The 21,090-nt window shown below is 37.3% G+C and overlaps 1 protein-coding gene across 1 annotated transcript in view; it reads left to right on the plus strand.

Moving 5' to 3' along the window:
* LOC134288589 (uncharacterized protein DDB_G0283357-like) overlaps positions 1 to 21,090 on the plus strand; it is a 498,750-nt gene that overhangs the window by 137,000 nt on the left and 340,660 nt on the right. The window lies entirely within an intron of this gene.

Consider the following 21,090-nt stretch of genomic DNA (forward strand, 5'->3'; position numbering starts at 1 on the left):
AGATGAAATGGTGTGTTTGGGATAAGTAGGGATGAATTGTTTGAAATGAGCGGAATTCACAAAAGCTTATCATGTTTAGTCTTTTGTTTCTCACATAGGTAAACTAATTTATTCGACTGCTGAGTTTCGCCACTCGTTTATTGGATTTCTCACAGTGAAGAGAATTTTCAAACAAAAGAGGCACAAAACAAGCAACAAAAAAGGCGCGGCGATTACAGTCAGTTTTTTTTTACGCGGGGGATACGTACCGCATAAAAAACTCAGTTCAAAATTCGAAAAACCGCGTAAAAAAAGTCTCACATTTCGCAGCTACATTTCGCACTAATCAAACTTATTTCGATTACCAGATGTGCAGCAGACGACCCTACCTTGAACTGTCCAGCGGACTTGTGTACAACAGCCGCTGCGCAGGGGTGTAACCTGACTGTCAACTGGGAACAAATTTCGCCTACCCTTTATCATGTTTTAGAACCATTAAAAAGACATAACTACCAAACAAGAAAATTTCAATTTTCATTTGCTTTTTTAATTTGAATAATGTTTTATCATTCTGAAATCTAATCAGTATGTGATTCAAACATAAAGGATTTTATACCTATCCAACATATTAGACTGAATGTATCATTCCGAAAAAAAATCAGTGTTCTGTTTTCACCATTATGAAATATTAGCCTTTAATCTCGTTTGTTTATGTTGTTGTTTTGTTTGGAGTGCGGAAATCAATTGAAAATTGAAAACTGCCTTGGCGATTATTTTGCTCAAATGTGAGGATAATTCAACACTATGACTCAAAAAATTTCGATAATTACCGAAAACACTGATCATAAGCATCAAGAAAGAGAAAATCACTGATGTTTGTGCTACTGTTTTTGTTTTTAAAGCATTAAACAAAAGATGTTTACAATTTAGGTGGGCGTAGAGGGTAGGATATTACACCCCTGCCGCTGCGAAGTCGTGTGCGAAATTTTACTGTGATGATAATGAATTTGGGCCGAGTCTAAATGGGTGCAAATGTCGCGAAACCTCCCAGAAACGGTTGCACACTGGGGCAGGATTGAAAATACACGGAAAAAACCTCTAGCTCGTCGAGATGTCGAGATACTCATTTGGTGTCTTCAGAGAAAATATTTCTATGAACATGGTCGATATTCTGTGCGGTAGTCAATTTTCCTTACGTTATTCGCATAAAAGTCCTATAAGTCATTTTGGCCAAATTACATTTTAGCGATATGGTGTCTTCGGCAAAGTTGTTCGGCTATTTAAGCTGAAAAAGTTTGCTGAAGACGTCGAATTTCCAAAGCCTTCTATTCTTGAGATATTGACCGATTTATAAAATACCTACTTAAAATCGATTTTTTTCATTAAAATACGTTTTTAAACAAACTTAATGTCCGTTTTCGAGTTATAATAATGAAAAATACTAAAATATAACATATATCGAGGAAATTAATTGGAAAAAATAAAATATGCATTGATTTTATATAGAAAGTTCCCGAAAATCACGCAAAATGTATATAGGACGTTCTTGCAGTCGGGCAAGTACGGGCAAGTTTTTTCATCGGCAATCACCTAAAAAATACATTAGCTTTCATGTAAAAAAAAATCACGGACATGATATTTAATGATTTTTTTCTAAATTGGGTTTAAAGTTTATTGTTTTGGGTAAATTAGTACAAAATGTATGCTCATAAAATACTACGTTTTAAGATGCCAAGTGAACCATGAAAAGTATAGATGCAATTCAGTCACAGGTTTAGTTGTTTCTCCAAACAAACTATAAAACACATAAATGTCCCAAACGCCAATGAAAGCATGCATTGGTTTTATCATTCGTCAATGCGTTATACAGTCACACATCATGAATATTTTTTGATTGTATGATTATTATCTTATTTAATAGAGATATTTAAAAAATGCGGAGAGTTAAGCATAAATAAATGTATTCAATGATCTAAAAACTCAAAAGCATGTGAGTAAAAAATGTAGAAAAGCTTTTCAATTATTTTAACCTAGTCGTGCGTACTAAATATTTAAATATTTTGCGTACTAAGCAAAATTAATAACAACTCATCAGAAATATACCAGTAAATAACTATTCTTTGTTATTTGATTCCTCTATTATTTAGCTTCCTTTCAAATTAGTGGCCATCACAGGATGCAAACATATGTCTAGATCTCTACAAAATCTGGATGTGTTGCAAAACAGTCGTTGAATCATCACGCAAATACACCATTGCGTGTGAATAAATCATTAACGAATGATAAAATAAAGGCATGCTTTCATTGGCGGCATTTGGGACATTTTTGTGTTTTAAAATTTGTTTGGAAATTAGAAACAACTAAATCTGTGACTAGATTGTATCCATACTTTTTATGGTTCACTTGGCATTTTAAAACGTAGTATTTTATGTACATAAATTTTGTACTAATTTACCCAAAACAGTAAACTTTGAACTCAATTTAGGAAAAATCATTAAATATCATGTCTGTGTAAATTTTTTACATGAAAGCTAATGTATTTTTTAGATGATTGCCGATGAAAACACTTGCCCGAACTTGCCCGACTGCAAGAACGTCCTATATACATTTTGCGTGATTTCCGGGAATTTTCTATATAAAATCAATGCATTTTTTATTTTTTCCAACTATTTTGCTCGATATATGTTTTATTTTAGTATTTTTCATTATTATAACTCGAAAACGGACATTAAATTTGTTTAAAAACATATTCTATTGAAAAATTTCGATTTTAGGTAGGTATTTTATAAATCGGTTAATATCTCAAGAATAGTAGGTTAATATCTCAAGAATAGTAGGCTTTGGAAATTTGACGTCTTCAGCAAACTTTGTCAGCATAAATAGCCGAACAACTTTGCCGAAGACACCATATCGCTAAAATGTAATTTGGCCAAAATGACTTATAGGACTTTTATGCGAATAACGTAAGGAAAATTGACTACCGCTCAGAATATCGACCATGTTCATAGAAATATTTTCTCTGAAGACACCAAATGAGTATCTCGACATCTCGACGAGCTAGAGGTTTTTCCATGTATTTTCAGTTCTGCCCCAGTGTGGGTTGGTTCGGCGAGGAAAAAGATGAATAAAAACCCAGATTAATCCACCTAGTGGTGATAGTGCCTTTCTCGTCGAATATGTACTCATAAACTTTTCTTCGACGTTAGCCAAAATGTTCCTGAATCCTGAAAACACTTTACACTAGCAACAATTTTAACAAAGCCATCATCGATTTTCGAGGCTTATTGATGATACATATTCCGATGTTATGTTCAACAACAAAACAGAGCAGAAAAAGATCAGACCTCTCAGTTGACTGCTTGACCACCTTAACCCTAGTCGTGTATTGGGGTCATTGTGACCCTATTCCATCCACTACGGCAGCGAGGTGAGCGTCAGCTAATGCTTGAAGAAGGTTAACTTTATTCACAATCACAGATCACTTTGTGATCTTCGCCAATGTTTATTTCAGCACACTTTAGACTATATTTTATTATCATTGGTAACACGATTCATGTAAAATTTGATCTTCGTACGAGGAAAATGCAGAAAATGTAAATTTTTCCAAATTGTGAGCAGTAATTTTAGAAGCATAAGGAGATTTTAGATTGAAAAACTGTATAGGGTTGACGCGATTAAATTATATTTTTATATAAAACGTTGATCCATCCTACTATACATTTACACCGCAGGAATCTGAAATAATGTGGTTTGAAGAGATCGCTTTGGTCACGATTTCATTCTCTCGCATATATGAAGACTTTGATCATTTCTTCATTTATAATCTTACCCAACGTTTACATGCTATCAAAAAAGCCACAATTTGATTTATCGCTTTGACATTTATTTTGTTAACCTTTATTATTCCGCTATTTGATGTGCAGCTTGCATGGGTTTGGTTAAATTTTACGTTTGGCTACTTCCGGCGGGACACCTGGAACTGATTCCGGTTGTCTCAAATATGGTCTTAGACTATGTTTTTGTCAACTGTTCATCACGGTCTGCTTTACGGTCTTCGACATAGTTTTTTCTTCACACTTTAGGCTATATTTTATTATCATAGGTTACAAAATTCATGTTAAATTTGACAAAAAAATGCAAGCAAGTGAAATTGCCCATACTAAATCCCATAAAAAAATTCCCAGTAGTTTTAGACGGAAAAGAGGATTGAAAAAACATTCTCCGGGGTTGATGCGATAATTTTCTCATATAACGTTGACCTATCCTACTGTATATTTTCACACCTCAGTGATTTGATGAGATTGCTTAAGTACAGACAAACAGACATATCATTTGTAACATATTGCTATTATATTCATCGTTACGAAAAAATATTCGCCAAATGCTAATCAGGTTGCGTTTCACTGCGGCTTGATATTGGTAGTGAGTAGACGTCAAACGAGCAACAACGATTAATATTTGTTTCAACCGTTGAAAACAAGGACGATGGAGAGTGAGTAGAGTAAGATGTCTGTATGTATGTGGCCTTAGTTCAGTCAAGATTTTGTTTTCTTACACATATTTATCGCTTGCATTGACTTTTTTTCATTTTTGAAGTTCCGGCGAAGCACCCTAGGAAGCACCCAATGCTGGTTTTGCATCACTATCGGTAGCCTCTAATGTGCTCTGAGCCAATTTTCTTGCTAATCGTTCCTCATGGTTTAAAAAAAGACCGCGGTTCGATGTGTCGCATGCATAGCTTTGTTTTTTTTTGGCATTTGGCCACTTCCGGCTGGACACCCTAGATCGGTCCTGGAACACTATCGATAGCCTTTATAAAGTGGTCTGAGCCTATTTTCTGACTAATCGTTCATCACGTTATTTAAAAAGCCGGTGTTTAATGTGCCGCAGGCATGGGTTTTGATATCTACTACATTTGACCACTTCCAGCGGGACACCCAGAACCGGTTCCGGAACTCTATCGGTTGATCCAAATATGATCTGAAACTATTCTCTTTTATTAACCGTTTATCAGGTTACCTGAAGAGCTTGCGATTTGATGCGTTGCATGTAAGGGGTTGGTTAACTTTTATACATGGCTACTTCCGGCGTGACATCTGGAACCGGTTCAGTAACACTACCGGTTCCGATATGGTCTGAGAATGTTTCCCTGCCCACTGTTCATCAGGCTACCGAAAAAGCCGCTGTTTGTTGTATCGCATGTATGAGTTTGGTTCACTTTCACATTTAGCCATTTCCGGCGGAACATCCAGAACCGGTTCCGGCACACTACCGGTTCAGATATGGTCCGAGAATAATTTCCTGCCTACTGTTCATCAGGCTATCGAAAAAGCCGCTGTTTGATGTGTCGCATGCATGGGTTTGGTTCACTTTCATATTTAGCCATTTCCGGCGGAACACCCAGAACCGGTTCCGGAACACTACCGGCTCAGATATGGTTTGAGAATGTTTTCCTGCCTACTGTTTATCAGGTTATCGAAAAATCCGCTGTTTGATGTGTCGCATGAAGGGTTTGGTTCACTTTCATAATACGCCACTTCCGGCGGGTCACCCGGAACCGGTTCCGGAACACTACCGGTTCAGATATGGCCCGAGACTATTTTCCTGTTTACCGTTCATCATGTTTTCGAAAGTGCCGTGGTTTGATGTGTCGCATGAATGGGTTTGTAGCGTTTTCATATCTGGCCCCTTCCTGGGGTACCGATCCGGAACACCTAAATGGCCATAACTCCGGAACGGCTGGACCGATCCGAACCATTTTCAATAGGAAACAATGGGATCAGATTCCGCGTCGAATGAGCCGTTGGTCATTAAAATCGGTTGAGGTTTACTGCCAAAATGTGATGTGAGTTTTTTTTGTACACACACATACACACACACATACATACACACACACATACATACACACACACAGACATCACCTCAATTCGTCGAGCTGAGTTGATTGGTATATGTGACTCGACCCTCCGGGCCCTCTATCAAAAAGTCATTTTTGGAGTGAACATATAGAATTTCCAGTACACTTAGTGTACGAGAAAGGCAAAAAGAGCATTGACAAAAATGGAAGAAAGTGCCTGGTATTCGGTAGCATAGATAGTGGAACATGCAAGCGTGAGCAACCGATAAAGAAGGCTTTTCAAAAAATCTTCCAAAAACTGCTTCAAAAATGGCTCCAGATATTCCTTTAGAAACTTCTCCAAGAATACCTCTACAAATCACTGCAGGGATTCCTTGACTGATTATTTTAGAAACTCTTTCAATAATTCATTTAGAAATTTTCTTCAGGGATTGCTTTAGAAACTCCTCCAGAAATTTCACAAAGAATGCTTATGGATAATTTTGCATGGATTTCTTCAGAAATTCCTCGTTGAACTTCTTCAAAAATTCATTCCTTCTTCCAAATTTTCGTCCAGTGATTCCATCAAAACATATTCTAGGTATTATTTAAAAAAAAAATTCAAGGATTTCTTTGAAAAGTTTTCCAGACATTTCTTCACAAATTACATACATACATTTATTTGTTCAACATCATTAAGACAAGACATAATCAACAATAGTACGCCACAATACTCGGTTTGTGGCTGCCGCTCTCCATCCTCGGTCGCGCCCAATGCTCGCCAAGTCACGCTCCACCTGGTCCGCGCATCGTGCTCTCTGCGCTCCACGCCTTCTTGTGCCAACCGGATCCGTTGCAAACACCAGCTTTGCAGGGTTGTTGTCCGGCATTCTTGCAACATGCCCTGCCCACCGTATCCTTCCGGCTTTGGCCACCTTCTGGATGCTGGGTTCGCCGTAAAGTGCAGCGAGCTCGTGGTTCATCCTTCTCCGCCACACACCGTGCTCCTGCACACCGCCGAAGATCGTCCTTAGCACGCGTCGCTCGAAAACTCCGAGTGCTTGCAGGTCCTCCTCGAGCATGGTCCATGTCTCGTGCCCGTAGAAGATCACTGGTCTTATTAGCGTTTTGTACATGGTGCATTTGGTGCGTGGGTGAATCTTTTTCGACCGCAGTTTCTTCTGGAGCCCGTAGTAGGTCCGACTTCCGCTGATGATGCGCCTCCGAATTTCACGGCTCACGTTGTTGTCAGCCGTCAGTAAGGATCCGAGGTAGACGAATTCCTCCACCACCTCGAAAGTATCCCCGTCTATCGTAACATTACTACCCAGACGGATCCGGTCGTTTTCGGTTCCGCCTACCAGCATGTACTTTGTTTTTGAGGCATTCTTAACAAATTATTTCGATTTATTTTCTTATAGGAAATACTTCCCGGATTTGAAAAAAAAATCTTCTGAGGATTCAATCGGAAATTTTCTTTAGGGATTGCTTCCGTAATTCCTCATTTATTTTTTGTTGAAAAGTTTGCGTGTAAGTTTGTTCAGAGATTCCTTTAAAATACTCTTGAAGCCTGATTGAAACAATTTTCCAAGGATTCAAAATAATTTAAATATTTTATCATAGGGGATTTTCAGATAGTCTTCGAAAAAATCCTTCAGGTATTCCTTAAGGAACTCTCTCTCTCGGAAACTTCTCCAACCACCAAATATTCCCTTTCAAAATAAGGTCACGGATTCTCTCATTTTATAATACCCCTCAAGGGTTTTTTCAAATAGTTCCTTCAAAAATACCATACAAATCCTAGAAATTTCACAAAATAATTTTCAAATCTTCTTGTATGAATAGTAATTCCATAATTCATTAAGACTTTTTAAGGCATCATCAGCATCGGCAGCCATGTTGAATATGTGGCTCGATATTTCAAAGTGATAATTCTCTGCCACCAAAGGGAATATTCGTATGAAAAAGTATCATGATATAGGATGCATCCTATATGCTCACTCGCAGTGATTGCAATGATACTTTTTCTGCTGCATTGCTGCAGAACTAATAGTTTTTTATCACTTCAAAAACGCGAGACAAACAATCATTGAAAAACAAAAAGTCAATGATTCGTATGAAAACTTAATGATGTAGCAAGACACCATAATGCATTTGTTCAGAAACTCCTGCAGGGATTCCTTTAGAAAATATACAGAAAATCGAATGATTTATTAAGAAAACTTCCCACGACTTCCCCCATCGATTTTTGTTGAAAACCTTATAGAGACTTCTTTAGAAACTCTTCCAGAGAGGCTTTCAGAGTGTTTTCCGGGGATTAGTTCCGAAATTCCAACAATTATTCCATGTTTCTCATGAATTCCTTAGGGAATTCATCCAAATTTTCCCAAATGTTGTTGTAAGTCCTTTGTCAATTCCTTAGAAAATCTGTTGAGCAGTTCCTTTTGGGGCTTTCTTGTCAATTCCTTTATGAATTGCTTTTGAAGTTCTTTTGCACATTGTTATTTTATTTTTTTCAGTGCTTTCTTAATTCTTCCAGTTCTCTTTTAGCAGCATTGCAAAGGAAATTCCTTTGAAATTCCCAGTGTAACTTCTTCGAAAATTACGAGGATCCAAATGCAGTCGAAATGATTTTTAGTTTAGGTAATTCCTGAAGAAATTAATTCAATGATGGCTTTGGGTTTTTCTCTGAATGTTTTAGCCATTTCTTCGGTAATTTGCCTGGCATTTCTTTCAATAACCTTTTCGCCATTCAATTGATAGTTCCTGCGGCAATTAATTTGTGTATTCTTTCTGGAATTCCTTAGAGCGCTCTTTAGACCTCCTCTCTCCTCTTCTTGGCGTAACGTCCTCACTGGGACAAAGCCTGCTTCTCAGCTTAGTGTTCTATGAGCACTTCCACAGTTATTAACTGAGAGCTTCCTCTGCCAATGACCATTTTGCATGTGTATATCGTGTGGCAGGCACGAAGATACTCTATGCCCAAGGAAGTCAAGGAAATTTCCTTCACGAAAAGATCCTGGACCGACCGGGAATCGAACCCGTCACCCTCAGCATGGTCATGCTGAATACCCGTGCGTTTACCGCCTCGGCTATATGGGCGCTCTTTAGACACTTTATTTGAAAACTTTTGAGTATTCTTATAACTATGGGCACAAATTTCTCAAATGGAGGAAAACATGCCTCTGTAGCCGATCTACAGATATCTGATGGGATTTCTGAGTCAATTCATTCGGAGTGTCATTTGGAAACTTTTTTAAAAAATCTTTGAGAGTTGATTAGTGATTTTTTGAAATTCATTCTGTATTTTCAATGTAATTTCTGCAGCCATTTCATATTCCTTCGGCAATTCTTTTTGGCATTTGTTCGATCCGATTGTTTGGAAAATCCAACGGAGATTACTGCGAAGGTTCAATTCGACCCTTCAATAGCTATGTGCCATTTGTTCGGTAATTTCTTTGGAAAAATAATTTTCCAATTCTATTGTAAATTCTGTTGACAATTTCTTTGGAAATATTTTCGGTAATTGCTTCGGAAACTCCTTCGAAAACTTTGAAATTTTTTTTAGGAAGTGGTTTGGGAATTTTAGTATTTTTTTTAGTTATTTTCTTTAAGGTTTCCTTGATTTTTTTTGAAATTATCGATTACTTTGAGAATTTCTTCACTTTTTCGGTAATTTCTTTGAAAATTTCAATGACAATTCCTTTACGCGTGCACAATAGAGCAGCTCCATACAAAGTGATTGCCAAACATTTTTTGTGGTTTTCCGCGTTTTTATAGTATTCCAGCAAGTTTAGCATAACATTAGTTAGGTTTATATATTTCCATTGCATCTGGAAGCTGTAACTAGTATTCAGCCCTGTAAGGAGCTACGTATTCCTGAACAATATACTTAAACGTTTGTTTTTAATTTTATGGGCAATTCAAATGCAAATCAAAACAAGAATAAGGTTGCCATGCTTAATATTAAAAAGGAGAGGTGTAGATGGATGCACTCCCCTCCCTTCTACCCATGATCTGATTCCCTCCCATTGTTTTTTGAAATATGTTTTACCATGTATTGGTTTGTGAATGAGGTATTTTGGTGAAGAATTATTTGTCTATTATTATTTACAAAATGATGTTTTGAGCATTTCTCAAATTGAACGCATATAATCCAACTACTATATTGCACAGTTGCTAAGGGGCTGTCCATAAAACACGTGATCATTTTTTGGGAGATTTCGAACCAACCCCCGTCCCCCATGTGGGTTTTTGTGCATACAAAAAAATAATAATTTGTATGGACCGTGGTCATTGCCATAACATCTACCCCTCCCCCCCTCCGCCCCACCACGACGACGTGGTTAATGGATGGCCTCTAATTTCATTACAAGCTTATCCATGCTCTTTAGTGTCAAAGCGTCTTTGTGGAAGTTTTTCACTACAATAACTGTTGATAAAAATGATCAAACCCCCTAAAAGTGAGGTGGAGAATTTATTTTTTGATTTTTTTAAGAAACAAGGTTAATGTCTTCACAAGAGTTGTAGAAAACGTTGTTCTGAATAACTATGTCGAAGACGCCAAGTTCGTAGCGATACATTCGAAAAATCAAATTGCGAAATTTCCGATAACCTGATGAACGGTTAGAAAGAAAATAGTGAACCGGTACTATTCCGGAATCGGTTGAAGCCTAATATAAAAGTGAAATAGAATAGCCTGGCTGAAGCTTTCAAAAAATTGTTTAATTTTGAGCAACTCCGATACCGCACATGGTTAACATTCAAACATCTATTAACCTCCGAGCAGTCGCGTCTTTGACTACCTGCAGCGACGCCACGCTCACGCTGTGTACCACAAGCGTGCATTTTTCATGGTGCGTGTACTCAGTATGTACACGACGCAACCGCTCCCGGGTTAAAATTACTCGTGCGCCGAAGGTGGTTTATGAATCAAGTGAGACTGCCATATTGATTTTTTTCTAAAATACAAGTGAGTGCACAAGCTGATTTAAAAAATTAAATTAAGTTAAATTTCTTCAATAATTCATCTGAATTTTTCTTCATTTTTGATTTTTATTTTAATTTATTTTTTTCTAAGAAAACTGCTCTTTAAATTCCAACTATGTATTTGCATCCCACGATAGATACGTATTTCGACTTCAACCATAGACAAGCAGACGTAACACCTATAACTATTTTCTCGAAAATACATCGCTCAGTGTACTCTACCATCATCTGGTGACGATATTGCACAATACAGCAATACAACGCATACAGAGAGAGCCAGTGTTGAACATCAAATTGCAAGGAAAACTATGTGCGTGCCTCTGCATGTGAGGCTCTCAATCAAATGAATTCAAAACAATCGTTGAAAACGTGGTCGATTGTAATTACGCTAGTGTTACGTATGTTTGTCTGTGCCTCAACTATAAAGCCGTCTTTAATGTCTCGTACTTGACTCATATGATGCAAATATTTAGTTGAAATCGAAAGAAACAGTACTGTGAACCGGTTGAGTAGAAACGGAAAGACGGGCTGTTATGGAAGGTGGACTCGGTTAGGGTGGTGTTTCGAATCCAGTTTGACTTTCTGTTTCACACAATCGTTACTTGTTCTGTGGCTTAGTTGGTTGAAACGCCGGACTAGCGATACGAAGTCGTGGGTTCAAGTCCCACCAAAATAAGTTGTAACTTTTTAACAAATTTATCTCTCAATTTATCAATTAAACGCACACCGCACACCCAAAAAAAATAGTTTTTTCGATAACGAACTCAACATCGGCCGAATAGAACCCCTTTAAGCTCAAAAAGGCGAAATATAATGCTGGTGATACTTACATTGTACCTCTTTTCAGTTCTTATTAAAAAACCGCCCTAGTTGTTTTCTCGTGAATACTGCAAGAGTTGCTCATGGAGTTCCTTTAGGAATTTCTCCCACTGCACTGAAAACTAGGATCACAATCTGGCGGACAAAATTATTTGCTCCGAATCGAAGCACTTCCATTTTTTAATTATCAGGGCATTGATTGCCAAGAGTTTAGTAGTCCGCAACTTATCCGCATTGGTGGCGCCACCATCTAACTTTTTAGTCTTTCGTCCTAAAGACTTTGCATGTTCAGAAAAATTGATCATTTGGACAGATTAATCAAATCCTTTTTTGACGTCAAAATACCACGGCCGACTGTTTTGGAAATATAAATATTTTTTAACTGTATTAACGAGATTTTTAGCCCTAGGCTAGTTTATCTCGGGACCCAGGTTCTACATCCCTTCCGAAGAAAAAAAACTTACATACTGCGAGTACGTTGGGAGTGGGATTTAACCATGCTTTAACCATCACACCAGGTCCGCTCCACGTTTAAAAAATAAAATGGTCAAAAATCAGCTCTTTAGCTTATTTTGGCGTTTTTTCTCGAAATCATGTAAATTTAAAATATTTTCTAATGCAGTTGCGTCAAACAATAACATCCGAGCAGAAGTTGATGGAATAGTAACAATAACATTGTGAATTGAAGAAAAAAAAATCTAAAAAATTTAGTTGTTTTAAGATTTTAATAACTCACAAAGCGCAATACACATCAACCTCAAGATTTCGGCAATTACACAGTTATACTAGGCAAACATATTGTCAATAATTTGGAGAGGTAAATTTTGGTGTTTTAGAGATATTTGATTTTTTATAATAGTATTAGAAAAGGTTGTGCCAGCGTCTAACTTTATAGCGAGAATTGGGTTCTTCAAAAAAGTTGTTTGTTTTCGAAAATGAACCTGGGCGTTTTAGTGGAACATCTTTAGGTGAAAAGAACTTCGAGTTAAGTACTGTTTCTTTCAATTCCGCTAAGATACTAGGTTCATTTTATCCTATCAACATCGCAAGGTTGATAAAAATAAGGTGTTCAATCAAATGTCAAACTTGGAGACCGGGACCATATGCAGTACTAGTAGTGTTACCCAAAATGAGTCCCAAGTCTTTTATTCTAACCACTCTCGGGTGCTTTTTTTTTCAGCCTAGCGTCTGATCAAAACCACGATTCCAACATGTTTTAGTTTTGTGAAATTTTGATGTTTTTAACCACAGTGTCTCAAAACTGAGCATAACACCGCAATTCCAAAAAATCCAATAGAGTGCATAACATCATATTCACTTGCCACAAATCCACCTGTTCTCTAATCTATGTTTACTCTACTTGATGGTAACTTTTTCAAAATTTTCAATCTTTTGGGCCAGTCTACTAAGCATCTTAGAATGGCAGACCATCTATTGCACCCATGAATAACTTGCAACGTTTCATAGAAAGTCGAAGAGCGGTCCATAAGGAAGGGACATATGTTCCATAAATAAATGGAATGTTACCCATAAATAATTGAAAGCGTTCCATACTTGAAAGAAAATGTATCTACCGCTAGAAAAAAAAATTGCATGAAAATCGAAATTTTGCATCAATAAATAATACTAAAATACTCGATAATAAAATGCGAACGCTCCGAAACAAATAAAAATTGTAGCTATATGGAAAAATCAAAACGCACCATAACAAATAATATATTCGTGCCAACCGGCCCGACATTGTGGTTTACGGCATAAGGATGAAGCGGGTACCCGAGCAAAGTCCAACAACAAAATTACAGCAAAGCGAAAACATGATTTGTATTCAGCAACAAATTAATATAACATTTTGATATCAGTTTATCTTCACTTAATTTGATTTAAAATTTTGTTTTCGGTTTGCTGTCATTTTCAATTACTGTAAATATTTAGTGTTAGAATAGTTGTACAATTTTAAGTAAACTATGTGAAATAATTCTAGGGCTATAAAGGGTGGTACGGTCATAATTTAGTCACACCATTTTTTTTCATAACTTTAGAATTCGTACACCAAAACAGCTTATTCTTGGACCAGTAATGGTACATTATATGTAGCTTATACCATAAAATTTTCATCAAAATCCATTAAGTATTGGTTGATATATAGATAAAACCCACGACCTGCCTTTTTAAAATTTTGTACAAAGCGCTCCATAGTAAATTTTCGGCAATTTAAGGACAGTAAAGCACAATTTTGATTATAGAAATACCAATACTGCTCCGATTCTTATGAAAATTTTACAGTATAATAATATTATAAAAATCTGTTCTTAGTTAAATTTTGAGCCATTTTGTATAAATACTCTTAAAGTTGTAGCAGTTTGAATATTAAAAAAACTGACCAGGGGCCACTTAAAATAATATAACTTTGTAACGGCTAGATAAAATTGAATGAAATTTTTACACAACATTTTGACATGCATACTTTACGAACAGAAAAATTTTCATTGAAATCGGTTAACTTTTTCTGGTTATATAAATAAAACAGTAAAAAGGTGTTCTTATTTTTAAATCCTCTTTGTACAAAATTTTAAAATTGCAGATCTCAGGATTCAACAATATCTCCGCAAATACTAAACCGATTTTGATGAAAATTGTATGGTATAAACTGCATACAATGTACCATTACTGGTCCAAAAATCAGCTATTTTGGTATACGCAGTCTAAAGTTATAAAAAATTGTACGACCAAAATTTGACCGTAGAACTGTTTATCATTAGTGCAATTATATTATTGCATTTATGTTTTAATGTAAACCGAGAAACACTTCATATAACAATTTTTAATTTTTCTTACACTGATAACAAAAACTATAATCAATTTGCCATCATCGATAGCATGAGTTGTTTTCAATTTGCTGTCACAGGAGTATTTTTCTGCTCTCATTTTTGATGTTTCAACCGTTAAAACGACCAATACGACAACAACCTGAGTTATCAAAATTTGCAATATCAGAACATCAAAATTAGTTTTCAATTTGCTATCAGACTTTGCTCGGGTAACCCCCCTCATCGACATCGCTGTACCGTTAGACCATAATGTCCAATCAACGTTCTCCGGCAAGATAACAAAGTACCACGACCTAGCGGAGTAGTTGAAGCAGATGTGGCACTTGGAGGACGTCCGTATAGTTCCGGTTGTCCTTTCGGCAACCGGAGTTGTCCCTAAATCTCTCCTAAGGTTCCTAGACGAGCTGGAATTGAAGAAGGACCTGAACAGCATCCTGAAAGCGGTGATTCTTGGAACCTGTAGTACAGTTAGGCGATTCCTGAATCATCACAACTGACATCCGAAGCAGACTAATTAGGATAAGCATAAGCAAACCGGCTAATGAGATGCACAGAGCCTAAAACACTGGCATTCCGATTGCCCGGGGTAGATGAAAGTTCCCAGCATTTTTTTGCTGAGAAGTGCCAACATAATAATAATAATAGCCATAATTTTATTTTACATTGCACTATGGGGAAAGTGGTGGCCAAAAATCGAAAAATTTTACTTGCTTTGAATGACGTGTATTATATACCATTTGATAGCCAGATAGTTCAAACCTAGATTCCCAAAATGCTAGCCCTCTGTGATGGAAACTCATTGCGCCACAGATATCAGACTTAGAAAAATAATGAAAATTGTAGAAAAAAAAATGCATTTCAAACAAATGCAATTTTCTCAGTGAAAAAACGGTTTAATTTTGGAATTTAATCCACCGTTGGAAATGTTATTGTCTGAACTTTAAAATGGGAGTGTTGTTGGGGTTTCACGGTTTATTGAAACTAGTAAAAAATGGGTAATTATTGACAAAAACAACATTTTTTGCATAAGTTGGTCTATATCTACCAAGCAGGGTCGAGCAGTCTCAAGAGACCGTTTCCACAGTTTAGTTTGGAGTCCATACTATCTGCAGAACGCGAATCCAGCTGTGGATAGCTGCGGATGAGCGTCATTTTGACACAAGCCCGAAAAATGGATTTTTTCTGTTATTTTTTTTTGTTAATTATAAAAAAAAATCGAGCAAATCAAACAGTGCTTCAAAGGTGGAACTGTTAATTGTCAAATTAAATCTTAAAAATGTTACATTCTTAATTATTTTTATGTTAAAAATGGGTAAAAACTGACCAAAAATTGTCGTTCCATACACAAGTTGTATCAACCTATCTGGACTGAAATGCTTCTTTTGTTCACGAAAATCTTGTTTATATTTTCAATACATATTTACCAACGGGGAAAGAAAAACCACATCTTATATAATTATTTTACTAAAAAATACCTGCTTGTATTTAAAAGACGAGGACAATATTTTCAAATCATAAGTTTGTTTCAACTTAAACGCTAGCTACGTGAATATCGCACAGTAGTTAATCAAAAGAAAATAAACCTGAAAACAATTGTTTGTGGTAATATGGAACTTAGAAGCATGGTGTTACCACAGACAATCAGACGTATTACTTGGAACAAAATGCGATAAAAATCATCGTTACGAACACATAATCGTCCAATGCTAATTACGTTAAAAAGGGAAATGATGGGAACTGAGTAGAGTGAGACGTCTGTTTGTCTGTGGTGTTACTTTAGATCTAAAAAAAATCTCAAATAGTCAATGCAACAAAAGCATTTTAATATATAAAGGCAAAATATGATTTCGATCTTGCTAAAGAAGGACGACTACAGTAGTCCGCTAAGTGCAACAATTTTGCAGTTATCGCACCGCTATCCGTCATAATGAAATGTCAACAGCGATGCGATGTTTTTCTCATGGACTTTTGCTGCAATGCGTTGTTTTTCAACTGAACATTATTGGCTGCATTCTGCAGCAACTGACAGTTCAATGACATCTGCCAGTTTTTGCAGTTATTGAATTTTATTCGTTAAGTGAAACGTAATCATGTTGCAGTTATCGGATGTCTACTATACCTCAACAGTTGAAGAACGAAACACAATATTTTTACAATGCATAGAAAAAGGCTCACGCAAAAATAAGCTTTGAAAAATACAATAACGATTGGCGTGACGCTTATTCGGAGCTTGGAAACGATGTTATGTTTGGCGGTAATGTGGACACTATAAAAAAATTGCATATAGACATAACGATTCGAATATGGTGAATTTGATTGGCCATGTTCTCAAAAATCGTGAAAGTGAATCTAAAATGTTTACAATTACCAAAAATTAATATGGAATGATGTCACCTAAACAGAAAAATTAGTAGATATTGCTTGTAAATTTTAATTCTAGAGAAAGTTAATTAATAAAATTTATGATGCAAACTTATCAATGAAAATTTTGTTCTATTTGGCAGTTTATTCATTCCTGCAGTATAAAAACGGAGACAAATCATCAACTTAGTTAATGATGTTGATATGTCTTCAGTAAAATAATAGAAGCATATAAAAAAAATATCCATTCGACGAGCTTGAAAATATGTGACAGTAGGAGGGGGTTACACAAGTTGGAGAAGGGGCTCTTGGTAGACAAATAATTCTTTACCATAATACGATTGATAAAACAATACTCTTATATATCATAAAAATGGAGGGGGGGGGGGGGGGGGGTCAGATTTGCCTAGAGGGGGAGGGGGGAGGGGGTGCTTCCACTCTTGTTCTGCACTCTGGGGGTGCACTCTTATTCTAGTTTTGATTTTAAATGCAAATCAAAAATTAAAAACAAGCGTTTAAGTTTATTGTTCAGGAATAAGTAGTTCCTATCTGGGTTAAATACTAGTTGCACCTTCCAGATGTGATGAAAATACATAAATTTGACTATTGTTATGCTAATCTTACTAGAATACTTACAAAAAATGCGGAAAAACAAAAAAAAAATATTTTTGGCCACCACTTTGTATGGAGCCGCTCCATAGTGCATTGCACTAAGTGCATTGCATAAGTGGCCCAAAGATTAAAGTGTTGGAGAATTTTCATTTTTTCAAGGATCAATTCATATTTTATATGGTTTGATAATACTTATGGTGCATATATCTATTTTCTAAGGTGCAATTAAATTTTTCAATGGTGCAATATTCAATTTACTATGAAGACAATTTTCATTTTTTTAATGGATAATTGGCGGTTTATTATGATGCATTTGTATTTTATTATGGAGTATTGCAGTATTATTTATTTGTGCAAAATGTCACATTATTTGAGAAAACAACCAGTACATTTTCTATAAAGTTTGGAAGGTTTTCAATTATTTATACGTAACATTTCACATATTCATGGAATATATGTTTTTTTATCACAAAGCGCGTTTTAATTTTCTGTGGAGCATTTGCAATTGGCTATGGTCACAATGCTACAGTCCAAACAATGCTATTGGGAACAAATCCAACCAACCATAAACGTAATGTAGGTCATACTAAATTCTTTCTTTTCAGTTAGTCTGCCAATAATCGCCTTCACAACTGATCTTCATGTAATACCCAACGTATCATTATACGTTACCACAATTTCACCATCTACGAAAATACATATCCACTATCTTCCAGAATCATCCTTTTCCGCTTTTCTAATATCTAATAGTTAACGCTTTTCTAATATCAGCTGAATTGGCAGAAACGATGGGGAAAGCAAACATTCTTGAGTGTGCGAAATTGACACACCGGCTTCTCATTGCTGGTTTTAGGGAACGTTGCAGCAGCTCCCGGAAGCGTATGTACAAGCATAGTTGCATGCACATAATTGAGGAGGAAATCCTTTGACAAGTTTCCATCCCATTACTGCACCCTTGCTATTCTCACACCCATCTGCCACGTGATCCACACGTCAAGACGTTTTAATCGATAGCACACACCACATTGTAGGTAGACATCTGAACTTGACAGACCCTCTCTTGATCGGTCGATTTAAGATGGGGGAGGCGAGGGGGTTCAAGGAATCAATTGGATTTGACCCATTCTACCACACCGCACCGGTCAAAGGTTATATAAATACTCTTTTGAAAATGAGTTTATGGATGAGAAACCATTCACCCCAATCGTAACTTTATACGTTTTGCAAAGTGCACAATGGTTCAAACATAAAATTGAAAATGATTATTGGGAATTAAACTTCAAACAAAAACTTCTTAACAGATACAAGTTATCGGACTAAATGGGAAACACAATATTATTAAAGGCTGAGTTATTTCGTTATAATGATTTTTATAAAAAAAAAAGTTCATATTAAACATGTACCGTTGGTTATTAAACAATTACAAATGGGATTGGTTATAAATGGAGCTACTATCGAAGAAGTAGACAGATTTAAGTACCCAGGAGTTTGGATTGACAACAGATTAAAATGGGATGTTCATATCCGAGAAACAGTCGCAAGCTGCTCATCTTTATGCGGAATCCTGCGGAGACTAGCATCCTACGTTCCTCGACACGTTCTCCTGAAAATGTACTATGCTTTCATTCATAGTCGATACCAATACGGTATAGCTGCATGGGGTACATCCACACGTACCTGAAAGAAATGCAAGTGCAACAAAATCGATGTGTGAAAGCTGTCTATAATCTCCCTTTCCTGCAACCTACAATTACGCTATACAATGCAGAGAATAACATTATGCCAGTGTTGGGACTCTTCACGTTCCAGAAAGGAATGACCTTGTTCAAAGTCGTTAACAATTTCAACCTACACCACAACTGGATAATGGATATTCAGCGGCGCACGACATCAACATCAAACAAGATATGCTCATATGCTACAGCGAAGTGGTTTTAGAAGTGAAGTAGGAAGACGAAGATTTATCAATATGGGACCTAACATATTTCCCATTGGCCTAACCGAACCCATTGGCTCGAACCGAAACGGAATTTTACCGCATTGTTTGCTATAAAAAATGGTCCGGATCGGTCAAGACGTTCCGGAGGTATGGCCATTTCATTGATTGATTGATTTGTCTTTATTAGAGAGACTTTCAGCCCTTGGCATGGCGATTTCAGTGATCCGAACCAGCACTGGTAGAACCGTATATAAAACTGAACCAAGCCCCATCATTCGACAAACTACGGCGATTTGTGTAACCTTTAGCATGGTTGACGAATTCTGTGCGGAAATCAGCACTGGAGACCATAAACTCCACGATGTCAGCCCAAAACTCAAGATGGCATCCTAATATTCAAGATGTCGGCTCCTACATCAAGATGGCGGCTGTTTAATAAAGTTTTAGGTTCTAAAACCATGCAATATGGGTAAATTTGGTATGGGAAAGATGTTTACCTTACCTGACCGATCAGGCTAAGGCCGGGGTGGCCTCTGCTGTACATAGTAGCCGCCTCCATTCCACTCGGTCCATGGCTGTTTGTCTCCAGTTCCGCACTCTGCGTAGGGTCCGCAGATCGTCCTCAACTTGGTCGACCCACCTAGCTCGCTGCGCTCCACGTCGTCTTGTACCGGTCGGATGACTCTCGAGAACCATTTTAGTCGGGTTGCTATCCGACATCCTGATGACGTGACCCGCCCACCGTAGCCTCCCGATTTTCGCGGTATGGACGATGGTTGGTTCTCTCAGCAGCTTCGCCTTCTCCACGTCCCGTCTTCCATCTGCACTCCGCCGTAGATGGTACGCAACACCTTCCGTTCGAAAACTCCAAGGGCACGTAAGGTCCATGTTTCGTGCCCATAGAGAACCACCGGTCTAATCAGCGTTTTGTAGATAGTTAGCTTCGTGTTACGGCGAACTTTATTCGATCGTAGAGTTCTGCGGAGTCCAAAGTAAGCACGATTTTCTGCCACAGTGCGATTCTGAATTTCTCTGCCGGTGTCGTTGTCGGAGGTCACCAGTGAACCCAAGTACACGAATTCTTCAACCGCCTCGATTTCATCACCGTCAATATAAATTCGGGATGGCGGGCGCGGTGATTCCTTCCTGGAGCCCTTTGCCATCATGTACTTTATCTTCGACACATTAACGATTAATTCGATTCGCCTGGCTTCACTTTTTAGTCGGATGTACGTTTCCGTCATCGTCTCAAATTTACGAGCAATAATATCAATATCATCAGCGAAGCCAAGCAGCTGAACGGGCTTCGTAAAAATCGTTCCACTCGTGTTTATTCCCGCTCTCCTTATTACACCCTCTAACGCAATGTTGAACAGCAAGCACGAAAATCCATCACCTTGCCGTAACCCTCTGCAGGATGCGAAGGGACTCGAGAGTGTCCCTGATACTCGAACTACGCACATCACTCGATCCATCGTCGCCTTGATCAGTCGTATCAGATTATCCGGGAATCCGTATTCGTGCATAATCTGCCATAGCTGTTCTCGATCAATTGTATCATACGCCGATTTGAAATCGACGAACAAGTGATGTGTGGGCACTAGGCCTGTCCAGCTTTTCAAAAATGTTCTCTGATTCTCAAGTCCACCCCCATATTTTGATTTGCATCCTGAAAGAAGCAACTGGTCAAAATTTCAGCCAAATCCATTGAAATTAAGAGGTGCATC

This window comes from Aedes albopictus, chromosome 2, assembly GCF_035046485.1.
Source record: "Aedes albopictus strain Foshan chromosome 2, AalbF5, whole genome shotgun sequence".
In the NCBI taxonomy this organism is placed as follows: Eukaryota; Metazoa; Arthropoda; class Insecta; order Diptera; family Culicidae; genus Aedes; species Aedes albopictus.